Below are 25937 nucleotides of genomic sequence, written 5' to 3'. Positions count from 1 at the left end.
TACATGGGGTTGACCAAACTTGCAGAAACATGTTTATTTCTGCTGAAAAACACGTTTTGACCCTTTCTGCACACTGGGGTTAAGAGCTGAGTGTGTGGGCTCCTCTGAGCCTTTCTGTTACATGGGGATTCAGTTGTCTGAAAAAACGCGTTTATTTCGGGCTGAAAAACACGTTTTGAAAAGTGTGCTGTTACTGCCCCATAACTTACATGGGGTTGACCAAACTTGCAGAAACATGTCTATTTCTGCTGAAAAACACGTTTTGACTCTTTCTGCACACTGGGGTTAAGAGCTGAGTGTGGGGGCTCTTCTGAGCCTTGCTGTTGCATGGGGATTCAGTTGTCTGAAAAAACGCGTTTATTTCGGGCTGAAAAACACGTTTTGAAAAGTGTTCTGTTACTGCACCATAACTTACATGGGGTTGACCAAACTTGCAGAAACATGTTTATTTCTGCTGAAAAACACGTTTTTACCCTTTCTGCACACTGGGGTTAAGAGCTGAGTGTGTGGGCTCTTCTGAGCCTTGCTGTTACATGGGGATTCAGTTGTCTGAAAAAACGCGTTTATTTCGGGCTGAAAAACACGTTTTGAAAAGTGTGCTGTTACTGCCCCATAACTTACATGGGGTTGACCAAACTTGCAGAAACATGTCTATTTCTGCTGAAAAACACGTTTTGACTCTTTCTGCACACTGGGGTTAAGAGCTGAGTGTGGGGGCTCTTCTGAGCCTTGCTGTTGCATGGGGATTCAGTTGTCTGAAAAAACGCGTTTATTTCGGGCTGAAAAACACGTTTTGAAAAGTGTTCTGTTACTGCACCATAACTTACATGGGGTTGACCAAACTTGCAGAAACATGTTTATTTCTGCTGAAAAACACGTTTTGACTCTTTCTGCACACTGGGGTTAAGAGCTGAGTGTGTGGGCTCTTCTGAGCCTTGCTGTTGCATGGGGATTCAGTTGTCTGAAAAAACGCGTTTATTTCGGGCTGAAAAACACGTTTTGAAAAGTGTTCTGTTACTGTCCCATAACTTACATGGGGTTGACCAAACTTGCAGAAACATGTTTATTTCTGCTGAAAAACACGTTTTGACTCTCTCTGCACACTGGGGTTAAGAGCTGAGTGTGTGGGCTCTTCTGAGCCTTGCTGTTGCATGGGGATTCAGTTGTCTGAAAAAACGCGTTTATTTCGGGCTGAAAAACACGTTTTGAAAAGTGTTCTGTTACTGTCCCATAACTTACATGGGGTTGACCAAACTTGCAGAAACATGTTTATTTCTGCTGAAAAACACGTTTTGACCCTTTCTGCACACTGGGGTTAAGATCTGAGTGTGTGGGCTCCTCTGAGCCTTGCTGTTACATGGGGATTCAGTTGTCTGAAAAAACGCGTTTATTTCGGGCTGAAAAACACGTTTTGAAAAGTGTTCTGTTACTGTCCCATAACTTACATGGGGTTGACCAAACTTGCAGAAACATGTTTATTTCTGCTGAAAAACACGTTTTGACCCTTTCTGCACACTGGGGTTAAGATCTGAGTGTGTGGGCTCCTCTGAGCCTTGCTGTTACATGGGGATTCAGTTGTCTGAAAAAACGCGTTTATTTCGGGCTGAAAAACACGTTTTGAAAAGTGTTCTGTTACTGCCCCATAACTTACATGGGGTTGACCAAACTTGCAGAAACATGTTTATTTCTGCTGAAAAACACGTTTTGACCCTTTCTGCACACTGGGGTTAAGAGCTGAGTGTGTGGGCTCCTCTGAGCCTTTCTGTTACATGGGGATTCAGTTGTCTGAAAAAACGCGTTTATTTCGGGCTGAAAAACACGTTTTGAAAAGTGTGCTGTTACTGCCCCATAACTTACATGGGGTTGACCAAACTTGCAGAAACATGTCTATTTCTGCTGAAAAACACGTTTTGACTCTTTCTGCACACTGGGGTTAAGAGCTGAGTGTGGGGGCTCTTCTGAGCCTTGCTGTTGCATGGGGATTCAGTTGTCTGAAAAAACGCGTTTATTTCGGGCTGAAAAACACGTTTTGAAAAGTGTTCTGTTACTGCACCATAACTTACATGGGGTTGACCAAACTTGCAGAAACATGTTTATTTCTGCTGAAAAACACGTTTTGACTCTTTCTGCACACTGGGGTTAAGAGCTGAGTGTGTGGGCTCTTCTGAGCCTTGCTGTTGCATGGGGATTCAGTTGTCTGAAAAAACGCGTTTATTTCGGGCTGAAAAACACGTTTTGAAAAGTGTTCTGTTACTGTCCCATAACTTACATGGGGTTGACCAAACTTGCAGAAACATGTTTATTTCTGCTGAAAAACACGTTTTGACTCTCTGTGCACACTGGGGTTAAGAGCTGAGTGTGTGGGCTCCTCTGAGCCTTGCTGCTGCATGGGGATTCAGTTGTCTGAAAAAACGCGTTTATTTCGGGCTGAAAAACACGTTTTGAAAAGTGTTCTGTTACTGCCCCATAACTTACATGGGGTTGACCAAACTTGCAGAAACATGTTTATTTCTGCTGAAAAACACGTTTTGACCCTTTCTGCACACTGGGGTTAAGAGCTGAGTGTGTGGGCTCCTCTGAGCCTTGCTGTTACATGGGGATTCAGTTGTCTGAAAAAACGCGTTTATTTCGGGCTGAAAAACACGTTTTGAAAAGTGTTCTGTTACTGCCCCATAACTTACATGGGGTTGACCAAACTTGCAGAAACATGTTTATTTCTGCCGAAAAACACGTTTTGACCCTTTCTGCACACTGGGGTTAAGATCTGAGTGTGTGGGCTCCTCTGAGCCTTGCTGTTACATGGGGATTCAGTTGTCTGAAAAAACGCGTTTATTTCGGGCTGAAAAACACGTTTTGAAAAGTGTTCTGTTACTGCCCCATAACTTACATGGGGTTGACCAAACTTGCAGAAACATGTTTATTTCTGCTGAAAAACACGTTTTTACCCTTTCTGCACACTGGGGTTAAGAGCTGAGTGTGTGGGCTCTTCTGAGCCTTGCTGTTACATGGGGATTCAGTTGTCTGAAAAAACGCGTTTATTTCGGGCTGAAAAACACGTTTTGAAAAGTGTTCTGTTACTGCCCCATAACTTACATGGGGTTGACCAAACTTGCAGAAACATGTCTATTTCTGCTGAAAAACACGTTTTGACTCTTTCTGCACACTGGGGTTAAGAGCTGAGTGTGTGGGCTCTTCTGAGCCTTGCTGTTGCATGGGGATTCAGTTGTCTGAAAAAACGCGTTTATTTCGGGCTGAAAAACACGTTTTGAAAAGTGTTCTGTTACTGTCCCATAACTTACATGGGGTTGACCAAACTTGCAGAAACATGTTTATTTCTGCTGAAAAACACGTTTTGACTCTCTGTGCACACTGGGGTTAAGAGCTGAGTGTGTGGGCTCTTCTGAGCCTTGCTGTTGCATGGGGATTCAGTTGTCTGAAAAAACGCGTTTATTTCGGGCTGAAAAACACGTTTTGAAAAGTGTTCTGTTACTGTCCCATAACTTACATGGGGTTGACCAAACTTGCAGAAACATGTTTATTTCTGCTGAAAAAGACGTTTTGACCCTTTCTGCACACTAGGGTTAAGATCTGAGTGTGTGGGCTCCTCTGAGCCTTGCTGTTACATGGGGATTCAGTTGTCTGAAAAAACGCGTTTATTTCGGGCTGAAAAACACGTTTTGAAAAGTGTTCTGTTACTGCCCCATAACTTACATGGGGTTGACCAAACTTGCAGAAAAATGTTTATTTCTGCTGAAAAACACGTTTTGACCCTTTCTGCACACTGGGGTTAAGAGCTGAGTGTGTGGGCTCCTCTGAGCCTTGCTGTTACATGGGGATTCAGTTGTCTGAAAAAACGCGTTTATTTCGGGCTGAAAAACACGTTTTGAAAAGTGTTCTGTTACTGCCCCATAACTTACATGGGGTTGACCAAACTTGCAGAAACATGTTTATTTCTGCTGAAAAACACGTTTTGACCCTTTCTGCACACTGGGGTTAAGAGCTGAGTGTGTGGGCTCCTCTGAGCCTTGCTGTTACATGGGGATTCAGTTGTCTGAAAAAACGCGTTTATTTCGGGCTGAAAAACACGTTTTGAAAAGTGTTCTGTTACTGTCCCATAACTTACATGGGGTTGACCAAACTTGCAGAAACATGTTTATTTCTGCTGAAAAACACGTTTTGACCCTTTCTGCACACTGGGGTTAAGAGCTGAGTGTGTGGGCTCCTCTGAGCCTTGCTGTTACATGGGGATTCAGTTGTCTGAAAAAACGCGTTTATTTCGGGCTGAAAAACACGTTTTGAAAAGTGTTCTGTTACTGCCCCATAACTTACATGGGGTTGACCAAACTTGCAGAAACATGTTTATTTCTGCTGAAAAACACGTTTTGACCCTTTCTGCACACTGGGGTTAAGAGCTGAGTGTGTGGGCTCCTCTGAGCCTTGCTGTTACATGGGGATTCAGTTGTCTGAAAAAACGCGTTTATTTCGGGCTGAAAAACACGTTTTGAAAAGTGTTCTGTTACTGTCCCATAACTTACATGGGGTTGACCAAACTTGCAGAAACATGTTTATTTCTGCTGAAAAACACGTTGTGACCCTTTCTGCACACTGGGGTTAAGAGCTGAGTGTGTGGGCTCCTCTGAGCCTTTCTGTTACATGGGGATTCAGTTGTCTGAAAAAACGCGTTTATTTCGGGCTGAAAAACACGTTTTGAAAAGTGTTCTGTTACTGCCCCATAACTTACATGGGGTTGACCAAACTTGCAGAAAAATGTTTATTTCTGCTGAAAAACACGTTTTGACCCTTTCTGCACACTGGGGTTAAGAGCTGAGTGTGTGGGCTCCTCTGAGCCTTGCTGTTACATGGGGATTCAGATGTCTGAAAAAACGCGTTTATTTCGGGCTGAAAAACACGTTTTGAAAAGTGTGCTGTTACTGCCCCATAACTTACATGGGGTTGACCAAACTTGCAGAAACATGTTTATTTCTGCTGAAAAACACGTTTTGACTCTTTCTGCACACTGGGGTTAAGAGCTGAGTGTGTGGGCTCCTCTGAGCCTTGCTGCTGCATGGGGATTCAGTTGTCTGAAAAAACGCGTTTATTTCGGGCTGAAAAACACGTTTTGAAAAGTGTTCTGTTACTGCCCCATAACTTACATGGGGTTGACCAAACTTGCAGAAACATGTTTATTTCTGCTGAAAAACACGTTTTGACCCTTTCTGCACACTGGGGTTAAGAGCTGAGTGTGTGGGCTCCTCTGAGCCTTGCTGTTACATGGGGATTCAGTTGTCTGAAAAAACGCGTTTATTTCGGGCTGAAAAACACGTTTTGAAAAGTGCTCTGTTACTGTCCCATAACTTATATGGGGTTGACCAAACTTGCAGAAACATGTTTATTTCTGCTGAAAAACACGTTTTGACCCTTTCTGCACACTGGGGTTAAGAGCTGAGTGTGTGGGCTCCTCTGAGCCTTTCTGTTACATGGGGATTCAGTTGTCTGAAAAAACGCGTTTATTTCGGGCTGAAAAACACGTTTTGAAAAGTGTTCTGTTACTGTCCCATAACTTACATGGGGTTGACCAAACTTGCAGAAAAATGTTTATTTCTGCTGAAAAACACGTTTTGACCCTTTCTGCACACTGGGGTTAAGAGCTGAGTGTGTGGGCTCCTCTGAGCCTTGCTGTTACATGGGGATTCAGATGTCTGAAAAAACGCGTTTATTTCGGGCTGAAAAACACGTTTTGAAAAGTGTGCTGTTACTGCCCCATAACTTACATGGGGTTGACCAAACTTGCAGAAACATGTTTATTTCTGCTAAAAAACACGTTTTGACTCTTTCTGCACACTGGGGTTAAGAGCTGAGTGTGTGGGCTCCTCTGAGCCTTGCTGCTGCATGGGGATTCAGTTGTCTGAAAAAACGCGTTTATTTCGGGCTGAAAAACACGTTTTGAAAAGTGTTCTGTTACTGCCCCATAACTTACATGGGGTTGACCAAACTTGCAGAAACATGTTTATTTCTGCTGAAAAACACGTTTTGACCCTTTCTGCACACTGGGGTTAAGAGCTGAGTGTGTGGGCTCCTCTGAGCCTTGCTGTTACATGGGGATTCAGTTGTCTGAAAAAACGCGTTTATTTCGGGCTGAAAAACACGTTTTGAAAAGTGTTCTGTTACTGCCCCATAACTTACATGGGGTTGACCAAACTTGCAGAAACATGTTTATTTCTGCTGAAAAACACGTTTTGACCCTTTCTGCACACTGGGGTTAAGAGCTGAGTGTGTGGGCTCCTCTGAGCCTTGCTGTTACATGGGGATTCAGTTGTCTGAAAAAACGCGTTTATTTCGGGCTGAAAAACACGTTTTGAAAAGTGTTCTGTTACTGTCCCATAACTTACATGGGGTTGACCAAACTTGCAGAAACATGTTTATTTCTGCTGAAAAACACGTTGTGACCCTTTCTGCACACTGGGGTTAAGAGCTGAGTGTGTGGGCTCCTCTGAGCCTTGCTGTTACATGGGGATTCAGTTGTCTGAAAAAACGCGTTTATTTCGGGCTGAAAAACACGTTTTGAAAAGTGTTCTGTTACTGCCCCATAACTTACATGGGGTTGACCAAACTTGCAGAAACATGTTTATTTCTGCTGAAAAACACGTTTTGACCCTTTCTGCACACTGGGGTTAAGAGCTGTGTGTGTGGGCTCCTCTGAGCCTTGCTGTTACATGGGGATTCAGTTGTCTGAAAAAACGCGTTTATTTCGGGCTGAAAAACACGTTTTGAAAAGTGTTCTGTTACTGTCCCATAACTTACATGGGGTTGACCAAACTTGCAGAAACATGTTTATTTCTGCTGAAAAACACGTTTTGACCCTTTCTGCACACTGGGGTTAAGAGCTGAGTGTGTGGGCTCCTCTGAGCCTTTCTGTTACATGGGGATTCAGTTGTCTGAAAAAACGCGTTTATTTCGGGCTGAAAAACACGTTTTGAAAAGTGTTCTGTTACTGCCCCATAACTTACATGGGGTTGACCAAACTTGCAGAAACATGTTTATTTCTGCTGAAAAACACGTTTTGACCCTTTCTGCACACTGGGGTTAAGAGCTGAGTGTGTGGGCTCCTCTGAGCTTTGCTGTTACATGGGGATTCAGTTGTCTGAAAAAACGCGTTTATTTCGGGCTGAAAAACACGTTTTGAAAAGTGTTCTGTTACTGCCCCATAACTTACATGGGGTTGACCAAACTTGCAGAAACATGTTTATTTCTGCTGAAAAACACGTTTTGACCCTTTCTGCACACTGGGGTTAAGATCTGAGTGTGTGGGCTCCTCTGAGCCTTGCTGTTACATGGGGATTCAGTTGTCTGAAAAAACGCGTTTATTTCGGGCTGAAAAACACGTTTTGAAAAGTGTTCTGTTACTGCCCCATAACTTACATGGGGTTGACCAAACTTGCAGAAACATGTTTATTTCTGCTGAAAAACACGTTTTGACCCTTTCTGCACACTGGGGTTAAGAGCTGAGTGTGTGGGCTCCTCTGAGCCTTGCTGTTACATGGGGATTCAGTTGTCTGAAAAAACGCGTTTATTTCGGGCTGAAAAACACGTTTTGAAAAGTGTTCTGTTACTGTCCCATAACTTACATGGGGTTGACCAAACTTGCAGAAACATGTTTATTTCTGCTGAAAAACACGTTTTGACTCTCTGTGCACACTGGGGTTAAGAGCTGAGTGTGTGGGCTCTTCTGAGCCTTGCTGTTGCATGGGGATTCAGTTGTCTGAAAAAACGCGTTTATTTCGGGCTGAAAAACACGTTTTGAAAAGTGTGCTGTTACTGTCCCATAACTTACATGGGGTTGACCAAACTTGCAGAAACATGTTTATTTCTGCTGAAAAACACGTTTTGACCCTTTCTGCACACTGGGGTTAAGAGCTGAGTGTGTGGGCTCCTCTGAGCCTTTCTGTTACATGGGGATTCAGTTGTCTGAAAAAACGCTTTTATTTCGGGCTGAAAAACACGTTTTGAAAAGTGTTCTGTTACTGCCCCATAACTTACATGGGGTTGACCTAACTTGCAGAAAAATGTTTATTTCTGCTGAAAAACACGTTTTGACCCTTTCTGCACACTGGGGTTAAGAGCTGAGTGTGTGGGCTCCTCTGAGCCTTGCTGTTACATGGGGATTCAGATGTCTGAAAAAACGCGTTTATTTCGGGCTGAAAAACACGTTTTGAAAAGTGTGCTGTTACTGCCCCATAACTTACATGGGGTTGACCAAACTTGCAGAAACATGTTTATTTCTGCTGAAAAACACGTTTTGACTCTTTCTGCACACTGGGGTTAAGAGCTGAGTGTGTGGGCTCCTCTGAGCCTTGCTGCTGCATGGGGATTCAGTTGTCTGAAAAAACGCGTTTATTTCGGGCTGAAAAACACGTTTTGAAAAGTGTGCTGTTACTGCCCCATAACTTACATGGGGTTGACCAAACTTGCAGAAACATGTTTATTTCTGCTGAAAAACACGTTTTGACTCTTTCTGCACACTGGGGTTAAGAGCTGAGTGTGTGGGCTCCTCTGAGCCTTGCTGCTGCATGGGGATTCAGTTGTCTGAAAAAACGCGTTTATTTCGGGCTGAAAAACACGTTTTGAAAAGTGTTCTGTTACTGCCCCATAACTTACATGGGGTTGACCAAACTTGCAGAAACATGTTTATTTCTGCTGAAAAACACGTTTTTACCCTTTCTGCACACTGGGGTTAAGAGCTGAGTGTGTGGGCTCTTCTGAGCCTTGCTGTTACATGGGGATTCAGTTGTCTGAAAAAACGCGTTTATTTCGGGCTGAAAAACACTTTTTGAAAAGTGTGCTGTTACTGCCCCATAACTTACATGGGGTTGACCAAACTTGCAGAAACATGTCTATTTCTGCTGAAAAACACGTTTTGACTCTTTCTGCACACTGGGGTTAAGAGCTGAGTGTGGGGGCTCTTCTGAGCCTTGCTGTTGCATGGGGATTCAGTTGTCTGAAAAAACGCGTTTATTTCGGGCTGAAAAACACGTTTTGAAAAGTGTTCTGTTACTGCCCCATAACTTACATGGGGTTGACCAAACTTGCAGAAACATGTTTATTTCTGCTGAAAAACACGTTTTGACCCTTTCTGCACACTGGGGTTAAGAGCTGAGTGTGTGGGCTCCTCTGAGCCTTGCTGTTACATGGGGATTCAGTTGTCTGAAAAAACGCGTTTATTTCGGGCTGAAAAACACGTTTTGAAAAGTGTTCTGTTACTGCCCCATAACTTACATGGGGTTGACCAAACTTGCAGAAACATGTTTATTTCTGCTGAAAAACACGTTTTGACCCTTTCTGCACACTGGGGTTAAGATCTGAGTGTGTGGGCTCCTCTGAGCCTTGCTGTTACATGGGGATTCAGTTGTCTGAAAAAACGCGTTTATTTCGGGCTGAAAAACACGTTTTGAAAAGTGTTCTGTTACTGTCCCATAACTTACATGGGGTTGACCAAACTTGCAGAAACATGTTTATTTCTGCTGAAAAACACGTTGTGACCCTTTCTGCACACTGGGGTTAAGAGCTGAGTGTGTGGGCTCCTCTGAGCCTTGCTGTTACATGGGGATTCAGTTGTCTGAAAAAACGCGTTTATTTCGGGCTGAAAAACACGTTTTGAAAAGTGTTCTGTTACTGCCCCATAACTTACATGGGGTTGACCAAACTTGCAGAAACATGTTTATTTCTGCTGAAAAACACGTTTTGACTCTTTCTGCACACTGGGGTTAAGAGCTGAGTGTGTGGGCTCCTCTGAGCCTTGCTGCTGCATGGGGATTCAGTTGTCTGAAAAAACGCGTTTATTTCGGGCTGAAAAACACGTTTTGAAAAGTGTTCTGTTACTGCCCCATAACTTACATGGGGTTGACCAAACTTGCAGAAACATGTTTATTTCTGCTGAAAAACACGTTTTGACCCTTTCTGCACACTGGGGTTAAGAGCTGAGTGTGTGGGCTCCTCTGAGCCTTGCTGTTACATGGGGATTCAGTTGTCTGAAAAAACGCGTTTATTTCGGGCTGAAAAACACGTTTTGAAAAGTGTTCTGTTACTGCCCCATAACTTACATGGGGTTGACCAAACTTGCAGAAACATGTTTATTTCTGCTGAAAAACACGTTTTGACCCTTTCTGCACACTGGGGTTAAGATCTGAGTGTGTGGGCTCTTCTGAGCCTTGCTGTTACATGGGGATTCAGTTGTCTGAAAAAACGCGTTTATTTCGGGCTGAAAAACACGTTTTGAAAAGTGTGCTGTTACTGTCCCATAACTTACATGGGGTTGACCAAACTTGCAGAAACATGTTTATTTCTGCTGAAAAACACGTTTTGACCCTTTCTGCACACTGGGGTTAAGAGCTGAGTGTGTGGGCTCCTCTGAGCCTTTCTGTTACATGGGGATTCAGTTGTCTGAAAAAACGCGTTTATTTCGGGCTGAAAAACACGTTTTGAAAAGTGTTCTGTTACTGCCCCATAACTTACATGGGGTTGACCAAACTTGCAGAAAAATGTTTATTTCTGCTGAAAAACACGTTTTGACCCTTTCTGCACACTGGGGTTAAGAGCTGAGTGTGTGGGCTCCTCTGAGCCTAGCTGTTACATGGGGATTCAGATGTCTGAAAAAACGCGTTTATTTCGGGCTGAAAAACACGTTTTGAAAAGTGTGCTGTTACTGCCCCATAACTTACATGGGGTTGACCAAACTTGCAGAAACATGTTTATTTCTGCTGAAAAACACGTTTTGACCCTTTCTGCACACTGGGGTTAAGAGCTGAGTGTGTGGGCTCCTCTGAGCCTTTCTGTTACATGGGGATTCAGTTGTCTGAAAAAACGCGTTTATTTCGGGCTGAAAAACACGTTTTGAAAAGTGTGCTGTTACTGCCCCATAACTTACATGGGGTTGACCAAACTTGCAGAAACATGTCTATTTCTGCTGAAAAACACGTTTTGACTCTTTCTGCACACTGGGGTTAAGAGCTGAGTGTGGGGGCTCTTCTGAGCCTTGCTGTTGCATGGGGATTCAGTTGTCTGAAAAAACGCGTTTATTTCGGGCTGAAAAACACGTTTTGAAAAGTGTTCTGTTACTGCACCATAACTTACATGGGGTTGACCAAACTTGCAGAAACATGTTTATTTCTGCTGAAAAACACGTTTTGACTCTTTCTGCACACTGGGGTTAAGAGCTGAGTGTGTGGGCTCTTCTGAGCCTTGCTGTTGCATGGGGATTCAGTTGTCTGAAAAAACGCGTTTATTTCGGGCTGAAAAACACGTTTTGAAAAGTGTTCTGTTACTGTCCCATAACTTACATGGGGTTGACCAAACTTGCAGAAACATGTTTATTTCTGCTGAAAAACACGTTTTGACTCTCTGTGCACACTGGGGTTAAGAGCTGAGTGTGTGGGCTCCTCTGAGCCTTGCTGCTGCATGGGGATTCAGTTGTCTGAAAAAACGCGTTTATTTCGGGCTGAAAAACACGTTTTGAAAAGTGTTCTGTTACTGCCCCATAACTTACATGGGGTTGACCAAACTTGCAGAAACATGTTTATTTCTGCTGAAAAACACGTTTTGACCCTTTCTGCACACTGGGGTTAAGAGCTGAGTGTGTGGGCTCCTCTGAGCCTTGCTGTTACATGGGGATTCAGTTGTCTGAAAAAACGCGTTTATTTCGGGCTGAAAAACACGTTTTGAAAAGTGTTCTGTTACTGCCCCATAACTTACATGGGGTTGACCAAACTTGCAGAAACATGTTTATTTCTGCTGAAAAACACGTTTTGACCCTTTCTGCACACTGGGGTTAAGATCTGAGTGTGTGGGCTCCTCTGAGCCTTGCTGTTACATGGGGATTCAGTTGTCTGAAAAAACGCGTTTATTTCGGGCTGAAAAACACGTTTTGAAAAGTGTTCTGTTACTGCCCCATAACTTACATGGGGTTGACCAAACTTGCAGAAACATGTTTATTTCTGCTGAAAAACACGTTTTGACCCTTTCTGCACACTGGGGTTAAGAGCTGAGTGTGTGGGCTCCTCTGAGCCTTGCTGTTACATGGGGATTCAGTTGTCTGAAAAAACGCGTTTATTTCGGGCTGAAAAACACGTTTTGAAAAGTGTTCTGTTACTGTCCCATAACTTACATGGGGTTGACCAAACTTGCAGAAACATGTTTATTTCTGCTGAAAAACACGTTTTGACTCTCTGTGCACACTGGGGTTAAGAGCTGAGTGTGTGGGCTCTTCTGAGCCTTGCTGTTGCATGGGGATTCAGTTGTCTGAAAAAACGCGTTTATTTCGGGCTGAAAAACACGTTTTGAAAAGTGTGCTGTTACTGTCCCATAACTTACATGGGGTTGACCAAACTTGCAGAAACATGTTTATTTCTGCTGAAAAACACGTTTTGACCCTTTCTGCACACTGGGGTTAAGAGCTGAGTGTGTGGGCTCCTCTGAGCCTTTCTGTTACATGGGGATTCAGTTGTCTGAAAAAACGCTTTTATTTCGGGCTGAAAAACACGTTTTGAAAAGTGTTCTGTTACTGCCCCATAACTTACATGGGGTTGACCTAACTTGCAGAAAAATGTTTATTTCTGCTGAAAAACACGTTTTGACCCTTTCTGCACACTGGGGTTAAGAGCTGAGTGTGTGGGCTCCTCTGAGCCTTGCTGTTACATGGGGATTCAGATGTCTGAAAAAACGCGTTTATTTCGGGCTGAAAAACACGTTTTGAAAAGTGTGCTGTTACTGCCCCATAACTTACATGGGGTTGACCAAACTTGCAGAAACATGTTTATTTCTGCTGAAAAACACGTTTTGACTCTTTCTGCACACTGGGGTTAAGAGCTGAGTGTGTGGGCTCCTCTGAGCCTTGCTGCTGCATGGGGATTCAGTTGTCTGAAAAAACGCGTTTATTTCGGGCTGAAAAACACGTTTTGAAAAGTGTGCTGTTACTGCCCCATAACTTACATGGGGTTGACCAAACTTGCAGAAACATGTTTATTTCTGCTGAAAAACACGTTTTGACTCTTTCTGCACACTGGGGTTAAGAGCTGAGTGTGTGGGCTCCTCTGAGCCTTGCTGCTGCATGGGGATTCAGTTGTCTGAAAAAACGCGTTTATTTCGGGCTGAAAAACACGTTTTGAAAAGTGTTCTGTTACTGCCCCATAACTTACATGGGGTTGACCAAACTTGCAGAAACATGTTTATTTCTGCTGAAAAACACGTTTTTACCCTTTCTGCACACTGGGGTTAAGAGCTGAGTGTGTGGGCTCTTCTGAGCCTTGCTGTTACATGGGGATTCAGTTGTCTGAAAAAACGCGTTTATTTCGGGCTGAAAAACACTTTTTGAAAAGTGTGCTGTTACTGCCCCATAACTTACATGGGGTTGACCAAACTTGCAGAAACATGTCTATTTCTGCTGAAAAACACGTTTTGACTCTTTCTGCACACTGGGGTTAAGAGCTGAGTGTGGGGGCTCTTCTGAGCCTTGCTGTTGCATGGGGATTCAGTTGTCTGAAAAAACGCGTTTATTTCGGGCTGAAAAACACGTTTTGAAAAGTGTTCTGTTACTGCCCCATAACTTACATGGGGTTGACCAAACTTGCAGAAACATGTTTATTTCTGCTGAAAAACACGTTTTGACCCTTTCTGCACACTGGGGTTAAGAGCTGAGTGTGTGGGCTCCTCTGAGCCTTGCTGTTACATGGGGATTCAGTTGTCTGAAAAAACGCGTTTATTTCGGGCTGAAAAACACGTTTTGAAAAGTGTTCTGTTACTGCCCCATAACTTACATGGGGTTGACCAAACTTGCAGAAACATGTTTATTTCTGCTGAAAAACACGTTTTGACCCTTTCTGCACACTGGGGTTAAGATCTGAGTGTGTGGGCTCCTCTGAGCCTTGCTGTTACATGGGGATTCAGTTGTCTGAAAAAACGCGTTTATTTCGGGCTGAAAAACACGTTTTGAAAAGTGTTCTGTTACTGTCCCATAACTTACATGGGGTTGACCAAACTTGCAGAAACATGTTTATTTCTGCTGAAAAACACGTTGTGACCCTTTCTGCACACTGGGGTTAAGAGCTGAGTGTGTGGGCTCCTCTGAGCCTTGCTGTTACATGGGGATTCAGTTGTCTGAAAAAACGCGTTTATTTCGGGCTGAAAAACACGTTTTGAAAAGTGTTCTGTTACTGCCCCATAACTTACATGGGGTTGACCAAACTTGCAGAAACATGTTTATTTCTGCTGAAAAACACGTTTTGACTCTTTCTGCACACTGGGGTTAAGAGCTGAGTGTGTGGGCTCCTCTGAGCCTTGCTGCTGCATGGGGATTCAGTTGTCTGAAAAAACGCGTTTATTTCGGGCTGAAAAACACGTTTTGAAAAGTGTTCTGTTACTGCCCCATAACTTACATGGGGTTGACCAAACTTGCAGAAACATGTTTATTTCTGCTGAAAAACACGTTTTGACCCTTTCTGCACACTGGGGTTAAGAGCTGAGTGTGTGGGCTCCTCTGAGCCTTGCTGTTACATGGGGATTCAGTTGTCTGAAAAAACGCGTTTATTTCGGGCTGAAAAACACGTTTTGAAAAGTGTTCTGTTACTGCCCCATAACTTACATGGGGTTGACCAAACTTGCAGAAACATGTTTATTTCTGCTGAAAAACACGTTTTGACCCTTTCTGCACACTGGGGTTAAGATCTGAGTGTGTGGGCTCTTCTGAGCCTTGCTGTTACATGGGGATTCAGTTGTCTGAAAAAACGCGTTTATTTCGGGCTGAAAAACACGTTTTGAAAAGTGTGCTGTTACTGTCCCATAACTTACATGGGGTTGACCAAACTTGCAGAAACATGTTTATTTCTGCTGAAAAACACGTTTTGACCCTTTCTGCACACTGGGGTTAAGAGCTGAGTGTGTGGGCTCCTCTGAGCCTTTCTGTTACATGGGGATTCAGTTGTCTGAAAAAACGCGTTTATTTCGGGCTGAAAAACACGTTTTGAAAAGTGTTCTGTTACTGCCCCATAACTTACATGGGGTTGACCAAACTTGCAGAAAAATGTTTATTTCTGCTGAAAAACACGTTTTGACCCTTTCTGCACACTGGGGTTAAGAGCTGAGTGTGTGGGCTCCTCTGAGCCTAGCTGTTACATGGGGATTCAGATGTCTGAAAAAACGCGTTTATTTCGGGCTGAAAAACACGTTTTGAAAAGTGTGCTGTTACTGCCCCATAACTTACATGGGGTTGACCAAACTTGCAGAAACATGTTTATTTCTGCTGAAAAACACGTTTTGACCCTTTCTGCACACTGGGGTTAAGAGCTGAGTGTGTGGGCTCCTCTGAGCCTTTCTGTTACATGGGGATTCAGTTGTCTGAAAAAACGCGTTTATTTCGGGCTGAAAAACACGTTTTGAAAAGTGTGCTGTTACTGCCCCATAACTTACATGGGGTTGACCAAACTTGCAGAAACATGTCTATTTCTGCTGAAAAACACGTTTTGACTCTTTCTGCACACTGGGGTTAAGAGCTGAGTGTGGGGGCTCTTCTGAGCCTTGCTGTTGCATGGGGATTCAGTTGTCTGAAAAAACGCGTTTATTTCGGGCTGAAAAACACGTTTTGAAAAGTGTTCTGTTACTGCACCATAACTTACATGGGGTTGACCAAACTTGCAGAAACATGTTTATTTCTGCTGAAAAACACGTTTTGACTCTTTCTGCACACTGGGGTTAAGAGCTGAGTGTGTGGGCTCTTCTGAGCCTTGCTGTTGCATGGGGATTCAGTTGTCTGAAAAAACGCGTTTATTTCGGGCTGAAAAACACGTTTTGAAAAGTGTTCTGTTACTGTCCCATAACTTACATGGGGTTGACCAAACTTGCAGAAACATGTTTATTTCTGCTGAAAAACACGTTTTGACTCTCTGTGCACACTGGGGTTAAGAGCTGAGTGTGTGGGCTCCTCTGAGCCTTGCTGCTGCATGGGGATTCAGTTGTCTGAAAAAACGCGTTTATTTCGGGCTGAAAAACACGTTTTGAAAAGTGTTCTGTTACTGCCCCATAACTTACATGGGGTTGACCAAACTTGCAGAAACATGTTTATTTCTGCTGAAAAACACGTTTTGACCCTTTCTGCACACTGGGGTTAAGAGCTGAGTGTGTGGGCTCCTCTGAGCCTTGCTGTTACATGGGGATTCAGTTGTCTGAAAAAACGCGTTTATTTCGGGCTGAAAAACACGTTTTGAAAAGTGTTCTGTTACTGCCCCATAACTTACATGGGGTTGACCAAACTTGCAGAAACATGTTTATTTCTGCTGAAAAACACGTTTTGACCCTTTCTGCACACTGGGGTTAAGATCTGAGTGTGTGGGCTCCTCTGAGCCTTGCTGTTACATGGGGATTCAGTTGTCTGAAAAAACGCGTTTATTTCGGGCTGAAAAACACGTTTTGAAAAGTGTTCTGTTACTGCCCCATAACTTACATGGGGTTGACCAAACTTGCAGAAACATGTTTATTTCTGCTGAAAAACACGTTTTTACCCTTTCTGCACACTGGGGTTAAGAGCTGAGTGTGTGGGCTCTTCTGAGCCTTGCTGTTAAATGGGGATTCAGTTGTCTGAAAAAACGCGTTTATTTCGGGCTGAAAAACACGTTTTGAAAAGTGTTCTGTTACTGCCCCATAACTTACATGGGGTTGACCAAACTTGCAGAAACATGTCTATTTCTGCTGAAAAACACGTTTTGACTCTTTCTGCACACTGGGGTTAAGAGCTGAGTGTGTGGGCTCTTCTGAGCCTTGCTGTTGCATGGGGATTCAGTTGTCTGAAAAAACGCGTTTATTTCGGGCTGAAAAACACGTTTTGAAAAGTGTTCTGTTACTGTCCCATAACTTACATGGGGTTGACCAAACTTGCAGAAACATGTTTATTTCTGCTGAAAAAGACGTTTTGACCCTTTCTGCACACTAGGGTTAAGATCTGAGTGTGTGGGCTCCTCTGAGCCTTGCTGTTACATGGGGATTCAGTTGTCTGAAAAAACGCGTTTATTTCGGGCTGAAAAACACGTTTTGAAAAGTGTTCTGTTACTGCCCCATAACTTACATGGGGTTGACCAAACTTGCAGAAAAATGTTTATTTCTGCTGAAAAACACGTTTTGACCCTTTCTGCACACTGGGGTTAAGAGCTGAGTGTGTGGGCTCCTCTGAGCCTTGCTGTTACATGGGGATTCAGTTGTCTGAAAAAACGCGTTTATTTCGGGCTGAAAAACACGTTTTGAAAAGTGTTCTGTTACTGCCCCATAACTTACATGGGGTTGACCAAACTTGCAGAAACATGTTTATTTCTGCTGAAAAACACGTTTTGACCCTTTCTGCACACTGGGGTTAAGAGCTGAGTGTGTGGGCTCCTCTGAGCCTTGCTGTTACATGGGGATTCAGTTGTCTGAAAAAACGCGTTTATTTCGGGCTGAAAAACACGTTTTGAAAAGTGTTCTGTTACTGTCCCATAACTTACATGGGGTTGACCAAACTTGCAGAAACATGTTTATTTCTGCTGAAAAACACGTTGTGACCCTTTCTGCACACTGGGGTTAAGAGCTGAGTGTGTGGGCTCCTCTGAGCCTTGCTGTTACATGGGGATTCAGTTGTCTGAAAAAACGCGTTTATTTCGGGCTGAAAAACACGTTTTGAAAAGTGTTCTGTTACTGCCCCATAACTTACATGGGGTTGACCAAACTTGCAGAAACATGTTTATTTCTGCTGAAAAACACGTTTTGACCCTTTCTGCACACTGGGGTTAAGAGCTGAGTGTGTGGGCTCCTCTGAGCCTTGCTGTTACATGGGGATTCAGTTGTCTGAAAAAACGCGTTTATTTCGGGCTGAAAAACACGTTTTGAAAAGTGTTCTGTTACTGTCCCATAACTTACATGGGGTTGACCAAACTTGCAGAAACATGTTTATTTCTGCTGAAAAACACGTTGTGACCCTTTCTGCACACTGGGGTTAAGAGCTGAGTGTGTGGGCTCCTCTGAGCCTTTCTGTTACATGGGGATTCAGTTGTCTGAAAAAACGCGTTTATTTCGGGCTGAAAAACACGTTTTGAAAAGTGTTCTGTTACTGCCCCATAACTTACATGGGGTTGACCAAACTTGCAGAAAAATGTTTATTTCTGCTGAAAAACACGTTTTGACCCTTTCTGCACACTGGGGTTAAGAGCTGAGTGTGTGGGCTCCTCTGAGCCTTGCTGTTACATGGGGATTCAGATGTCTGAAAAAACGCGTTTATTTCGGGCTGAAAAACACGTTTTGAAAAGTGTGCTGTTACTGCCCCATAACTTACATGGGGTTGACCAAACTTGCAGAAACATGTTTATTTCTGCTAAAAAACACGTTTTGACTCTTTCTGCACACTGGGGTTAAGAGCTGAGTGTGTGGGCTCCTCTGAGCCTTGCTGCTGCATGGGGATTCAGTTGTCTGAAAAAACGCGTTTATTTCGGGCTGAAAAACACGTTTTGAAAAGTGTTCTGTTACTGCCCCATAACTTACATGGGGTTGACCAAACTTGCAGAAACATGTTTATTTCTGCTGAAAAACACGTTTTGACCCTTTCTGCACACTGGGGTTAAGAGCTGAGTGTGTGGGCTCCTCTGAGCCTTGCTGTTACATGGGGATTCAGTTGTCTGAAAAAACGCGTTTATTTCGGGCTGAAAAACACGTTTTGAAAAGTGTTCTGTTACTGCCCCATAACTTACATGGGGTTGACCAAACTTGCAGAAACATGTTTATTTCTGCTGAAAAACACGTTTTGACCCTTTCTGCACACTGGGGTTAAGATCTGAGTGTGTGGGCTCCTCTGAGCCTTGCTGTTACATGGGGATTCAATTGTCTGAAAAAACGCGTTTATTTCGGGCTGAAAAACACGTTTTGAAAAGTGTTCTGTTACTGCCCCATAACTTACATGGGGTTGACCAAACTTGCAGAAACATGTTTATTTCTGCTGAAAAACACGTTTTGACCCTTTCTGCACACTGGGGTTAAGAGCTGAGTGTGTGGGCTCCTCTGAGCCTTGCTGTTACATGGGGATTCAGTTGTCTGAAAAAACGCGTTTATTTCGGGCTGAAAAACACGTTTTGAAAAGTGTTCTGTTACTGTCCCATAACTTACATGGGGTTGACCAAACTTGCAGAAACATGTTTATTTCTGCTGAAAAACACGTTGTGACCCTTTCTGCACACTGGGGTTAAGAGCTGAGTGTGTGGGCTCCTCTGAGCCTTGCTGTTACATGGGGATTCAGTTGTCTGAAAAAACGCGTTTATTTCGGGCTGAAAAACACGTTTTGAAAAGTGTTCTGTTACTGCCCCATAACTTACATGGGGTTGACCAAACTTGCAGAAACATGTTTATTTCTGCTGAAAAACACGTTTTGACCCTTTCTGCACACTGGGGTTAAGAGCTGAGTGTGTGGGCTCCTCTGAGCCTTGCTGTTACATGGGGATTCAGTTGTCTGAAAAAACGCGTTTATTTCGGGCTGAAAAACACGTTTTGAAAAGTGTTCTGTTACTGCCCCATAACTTACATGGGGTTGACCAAACTTGCAGAAACATGTTTATTTCTGCTGAAAAACACGTTTTGACCCTTTCTGCACACTGGGGTTAAGAGCTGAGTGTGTGGGCTCCTCTGAGCTTTGCTGTTACATGGGGATTCAGTTGTCTGAAAAAACGCGTTTATTTCGGGCTGAAAAACACGTTTTGAAAAGTGTTCTGTTACTGCCCCATAACTTACATGGGGTTGACCAAACTTGCAGAAACATGTTTATTTCTGCTGAAAAACACGTTTTGACCCTTTCTGCACACTGGGGTTAAGATCTGAGTGTGTGGGCTCCTCTGAGCCTTGCTGTTACATGGGGATTCAGTTGTCTGAAAAAACGCGTTTATTTCGGGCTGAAAAACACGTTTTGAAAAGTGTTCTGTTACTGCCCCATAACTTACATGGGGTTGACCAAACTTGCAGAAACATGTTTATTTCTGCTGAAAAACACGTTTTGACCCTTTCTGCACACTGGGGTTAAGAGCTGAGTGTGTGGGCTCCTCTGAGCCTTGCTGTTACATGGGGATTCAGTTGTCTGAAAAAACGCGTTTATTTCGGGCTGAAAAACACGTTTTGAAAAGTGTTCTGTTACTGTCCCATAACTTACATGGGGTTGACCAAACTTGCAGAAACATGTTTATTTCTGCTGAAAAACACGTTTTGACTCTCTGTGCACACTGGGGTTAAGAGCTGAGTGTGTGGGCTCTTCTGAGCCTTGCTGTTGCATGGGGATTCAGTTGTCTGAAAAAACGCGTTTATTTCGGGCTGAAAAACACGTTTTGAAAAGTGTGCTGTTACTGTCCCATAACTTACATGGGGTTGACCAAACTTGCAGAAACATGTTTATTTCTGCTGAAAAACACGTTTTGACCCTTTCTGCACACTGGGGTTAAGAGCTGAGTGTGTGGGCTCCTCTGAGCCTTTCTGTTACATGGGGATTCAGTTGTCTGAAAAAACGCTTTTATTTCGGGCTGAAAAACACGTTTTGAAAAGTGTTCTGTTACTGCCCCATAACTTACATGGGGTTGACCTAACTTGCAGAAAAATGTTTATTTCTGCTGAAAAACACGTTTTGACCCTTTCTGCACACTGGGGTTAAGAGCTGAGTGTGTGGGCTCCTCTGAGCCTTGCTGTTACATGGGGATTCAGATGTCTGAAAAAACGCGTTTATTTCGGGCTGAAAAACACGTTTTGAAAAGTGTGCTGTTACTGCCCCATAACTTACATGGGGTTGACCAAACTTGCAGAAACATGTTTATTTCTGCTGAAAAACACGTTTTGACTCTTTCTGCACACTGGGGTTAAGAGCTGAGTGTGTGGGCTCCTCTGAGCCTTGCTGCTGCATGGGGATTCAGTTGTCTGAAAAAACGCGTTTATTTCGGGCTGAAAAACACGTTTTGAAAAGTGTGCTGTTACTGCCCCATAACTTACATGGGGTTGACCAAACTTGCAGAAACATGTTTATTTCTGCTGAAAAACACGTTTTGACTCTTTCTGCACACTGGGGTTAAGAGCTGAGTGTGTGGGCTCCTCTGAGCCTTGCTGCTGCATGGGGATTCAGTTGTCTGAAAAAACGCGTTTATTTCGGGCTGAAAAACACGTTTTGAAAAGTGTTCTGTTACTGCCCCATAACTTACATGGGGTTGACCAAACTTGCAGAAACATGTTTATTTCTGCTGAAAAACACGTTTTTACCCTTTCTGCACACTGGGGTTAAGAGCTGAGTGTGTGGGCTCTTCTGAGCCTTGCTGTTACATGGGGATTCAGTTGTCTGAAAAAACGCGTTTATTTCGGGCTGAAAAACACTTTTTGAAAAGTGTGCTGTTACTGCCCCATAACTTACATGGGGTTGACCAAACTTGCAGAAACATGTCTATTTCTGCTGAAAAACACGTTTTGACTCTTTCTGCACACTGGGGTTAAGAGCTGAGTGTGGGGGCTCTTCTGAGCCTTGCTGTTGCATGGGGATTCAGTTGTCTGAAAAAACGCGTTTATTTCGGGCTGAAAAACACGTTTTGAAAAGTGTTCTGTTACTGCCCCATAACTTACATGGGGTTGACCAAACTTGCAGAAACATGTTTATTTCTGCTGAAAAACACGTTTTGACCCTTTCTGCACACTGGGGTTAAGAGCTGAGTGTGTGGGCTCCTCTGAGCCTTGCTGTTACATGGGGATTCAGTTGTCTGAAAAAACGCGTTTATTTCGGGCTGAAAAACACGTTTTGAAAAGTGTTCTGTTACTGCCCCATAACTTACATGGGGTTGACCAAACTTGCAGAAACATGTTTATTTCTGCTGAAAAACACGTTTTGACCCTTTCTGCACACTGGGGTTAAGATCTGAGTGTGTGGGCTCCTCTGAGCCTTGCTGTTACATGGGGATTCAGTTGTCTGAAAAAACGCGTTTATTTCGGGCTGAAAAATACGTTTTGAAAAGTGTTCTGTTACTGTCCCATAACTTACATGGGGTTGACCAAACTTGCAGAAACATGTTTATTTCTGCTGAAAAACACGTTGTGACCCTTTCTGCACACTGGGGTTAAGAGCTGAGTGTGTGGGCTCCTCTGAGCCTTGCTGTTACATGGGGATTCAGTTGTCTGAAAAAACGCGTTTATTTCGGGCTGAAAAACACGTTTTGAAAAGTGTTCTGTTACTGCCCCATAACTTACATGGGGTTGACCAAACTTGCAGAAACATGTTTATTTCTGCTGAAAAACACGTTTTGACTCTTTCTGCACACTGGGGTTAAGAGCTGAGTGTGTGGGCTCCTCTGAGCCTTGCTGCTGCATGGGGATTCAGTTGTCTGAAAAAACGCGTTTATTTCGGGCTGAAAAACACGTTTTGAAAAGTGTTCTGTTACTGCCCCATAACTTACATGGGGTTGACCAAACTTGCAGAAACATGTTTATTTCTGCTGAAAAACACGTTTTGACCCTTTCTGCACACTGGGGTTAAGAGCTGAGTGTGTGGGCTCCTCTGAGCCTTGCTGTTACATGGGGATTCAGTTGTCTGAAAAAACGCGTTTATTTCGGGCTGAAAAACACGTTTTGAAAAGTGTTCTGTTACTGCCCCATAACTTACATGGGGTTGACCAAACTTGCAGAAACATGTTTATTTCTGCTGAAAAACACGTTTTGACCCTTTCTGCACACTGGGGTTAAGATCTGAGTGTGTGGGCTCTTCTGAGCCTTGCTGTTACATGGGGATTCAGTTGTCTGAAAAAACGCGTTTATTTCGGGCTGAAAAACACGTTTTGAAAAGTGTGCTGTTACTGTCCCATAACTTACATGGGGTTGACCAAACTTGCAGAAACATGTTTATTTCTGCTGAAAAACACGTTTTGACCCTTTCTGCACACTGGGGTTAAGAGCTGAGTGTGTGGGCTCCTCTGAGCCTTTCTGTTACATGGGGATTCAGTTGTCTGAAAAAACGCGTTTATTTCGGGCTGAAAAACACGTTTTGAAAAGTGTTCTGTTACTGCCCCATAACTTACATGGGGTTGACCAAACTTGCAGAAACATGTTTATTTCTGCTGAAAAACACGTTTTGACCCTTTCTGCACACTGGGGTTAAGAGCTGAGTGTGTGGGCTCCTCTGAGCCTTGCTGTTACATGGGGATTCAGTTGTCTGAAAAAACGCGTTTATTTCGGGCTGAAAAACACGTTTTGAAAAGTGTTCTGTTACTGCCCCATAACTTACATGGGGTTGACCAAACTTGCAGAAACATGTTTATTTCTGCTGAAAAACACGTTTTGACCCTTTCTGCACACTGGGGTTAAGATCTGAGTGTGTGGGCTCCTCTGAGCCTTGCTGTTACATGGGGATTCAGTTGTCTGAAAAAACGCGTTTATTTCGGGCTGAAAAACACGTTTTGAAAAGTGTTCTGTTACTGCCCCATAACTTACATGGGGTTGACCAAACTTGCAGAAACATGTTTATTTCTGCTGAAAAACACGTTTTGACCCTTTCTGCACACTGGGGTTAAGAGCTGAGTGTGTGGGCTCCTCTGAGCCTTGCTGTTACATGGGGATTCAGTTGTCTGAAAAAACGCGTTTATTTCGGGCTGAAAAACACGTTTTGAAAAGTGTTCTGTTACTGTCCCATAACTTACATGGGGTTGACCAAACTAGCAGAAACATGTTTATTTCTGCTGAAAAACACGTTGTGACCCTTTCTGCACACTGGGGTTAAGAGCTGAGTGTGTGGGCTCCTCTGAGCCTTGCTGTTACATGGGGATTCAGTTGTCTGAAAAAACGCGTTTATTTCGGGCTGAAAAACACGTTTTGAAAAGTGTTCTGTTACTGCCCCATAACTTACATGGGGTTGACCAAATTTGCAGAAACATGTTTATTTCTGCTGAAAAACACGTTTTGACCCTTTCTGCACACTGGGGTTAAGAGCTGAGTGTGTGGGCTCCTCTGAGCCTTGCTGTTACATGGGGATTCAGTTGTCTGAAAAAACGCGTTTATTTCGGGCTGAAAAACACGTTTTGAAAAGTGTTCTGTTACTGCCCCATAACTTACATGGGGTTGACCAAACTTGCAGAAAAATGTTTATTTCTGCTGAAAAACACGTTTTGACCCTTTCTGCACACTGGGGTTAAGAGCTGAGTGTGTGGGCTCCTCTGAGCCTTGCTGTTACATGGGGATTCAGATGTCTGAAAAAACGCGTTTATTTCGGGCTGAAAAACACGTTTTGAAAAGTGTGCTGTTACTGCCCCATAACTTACATGGGGTTGACCAAACTTGCAGAAACATGTTTATTTCTGCTGAAAAACACGTTTTGACTCTTTCTGCACACTGGGGTTAAGAGCTGAGTGTGTGGGCTCCTCTGAGCCTTGCTGCTGCATGGGGATTCACTTGTCTGAAAAAACGCGTTTATTTCGGGCTGAAAAACACGTTTTGAAAAGTGTTCTGTTACTGCCCCATAACTTACATGGGGTTGACCAAACTTGCAGAAACATGTTTATTTCTGCTGAAAAACACGTTTTGACCCTTTCTGCACACTGGGGTTAAGAGCTGAGTGTGTGGGCTCCTCTGAGCCTTGCTGTTACATGGGGATTCAGTTGTCTGAAAAAACGCGTTTATTTCGGGCTGAAAAACACGTTTTGAAAAGTGTTCTGTTACTGCCCCATAACTTACATGGGGTTGACCAAACTTGCAGAAACATGTTTATTTCTGCTGAAAAACACGTTTTGACCCTTTCTGCACACTGGGGTTAAGATCTGAGTGTGTGGGCTCCTCTGAGCCTTGCTGTTACATGGGGATTCAGTTGTCTGAAAAAACGCGTTTATTTCGGGCTGAAAAACACGTTTTGAAAAGTGTTCTGTTACTGCCCCATAACTTACATGGGGTTGACCAAACTTGCAGAAACATGTTTATTTCTGCTGAAAAACACGTTTTGACCCTTTCTGCACACTGGGGTTAAGAGCTGAGTGTGTGGGCTCCTCTGAGCCTTGCTGTTACATGGGGATTCAGTTGTCTGAAAAAACGCGTTTATTTCGGGCTGAAAAACACGTTTTGAAAAGTGTTCTGTTACTGTCCCATAACTTACATGGGGTTGACCAAACTTGCAGAAACATGTTTATTTCTGCTGAAAAACACGTTTTGACTCTCTGTGCACACTGGGGTTAAGAGCTGAGTGTGTGGGCTCTTCTGAGCCTTGCTGTTGCATGGGGATTCAGTTGTCTGAAAAAACGCGTTTATTTCGGGCTGAAAAACACGTTTTGAAAAGTGTGCTGTTACTGTCCCATAACTTACATGGGGTTGACCAAACTTGCAGAAACATGTTTATTTCTGCTGAAAAGCACGTTTTGACCCTTTCTGCACACTGGGGTTAAGAGCTGAGTGTGTGGGCTCCTCTGAGCCTTTCTGTTACATGGGGATTCAGTTGTCTGAAAAAACGCGTTTATTTCGGGCTGAAAAACACGTTTTGAAAAGTGTTCTGTTACTGCCCCATAACTTACATGGGGTTGACCAAACTTGCAGAAAAATGTTTATTTCTGCTGAAAAACACGTTTTGACCCTTTCTGCACACTGGGGTTAAGAGCTGAGTGTGTGGGCTCCTCTGAGCCTTGCTGTTACATGGGGATTCAGATGTCTGAAAAAACGCGTTTATTTCGGGCTGAAAAACACGTTTTGAAAAGTGTGCTGTTACTGCCCCATAACTTACATGGGGTTGACCAAACTTGCAGAAACATGTTTATTTCTGCTGAAAAACACGTTTTGACTCTTTCTGCACACTGGGGTTAAGAGCTGAGTGTGTGGGCTCCTCTGAGCCTTGCTGCTGCATGGGGATTCAGTTGTCTGAAAAAACGCGTTTATTTCGGGCTGAAAAACACGTTTTGAAAAGTGTT

Source organism: Lepisosteus platostomus, chromosome 13 (assembly GCF_059453375.1).
Source record: "Lepisosteus platostomus isolate fLepPlt1 chromosome 13, fLepPlt1.hap1, whole genome shotgun sequence".
Lineage (NCBI taxonomy): Eukaryota > Metazoa > Chordata > Actinopteri > Semionotiformes > Lepisosteidae > Lepisosteus > Lepisosteus platostomus.
This window is presented reverse-complemented; position numbering follows the sequence as displayed.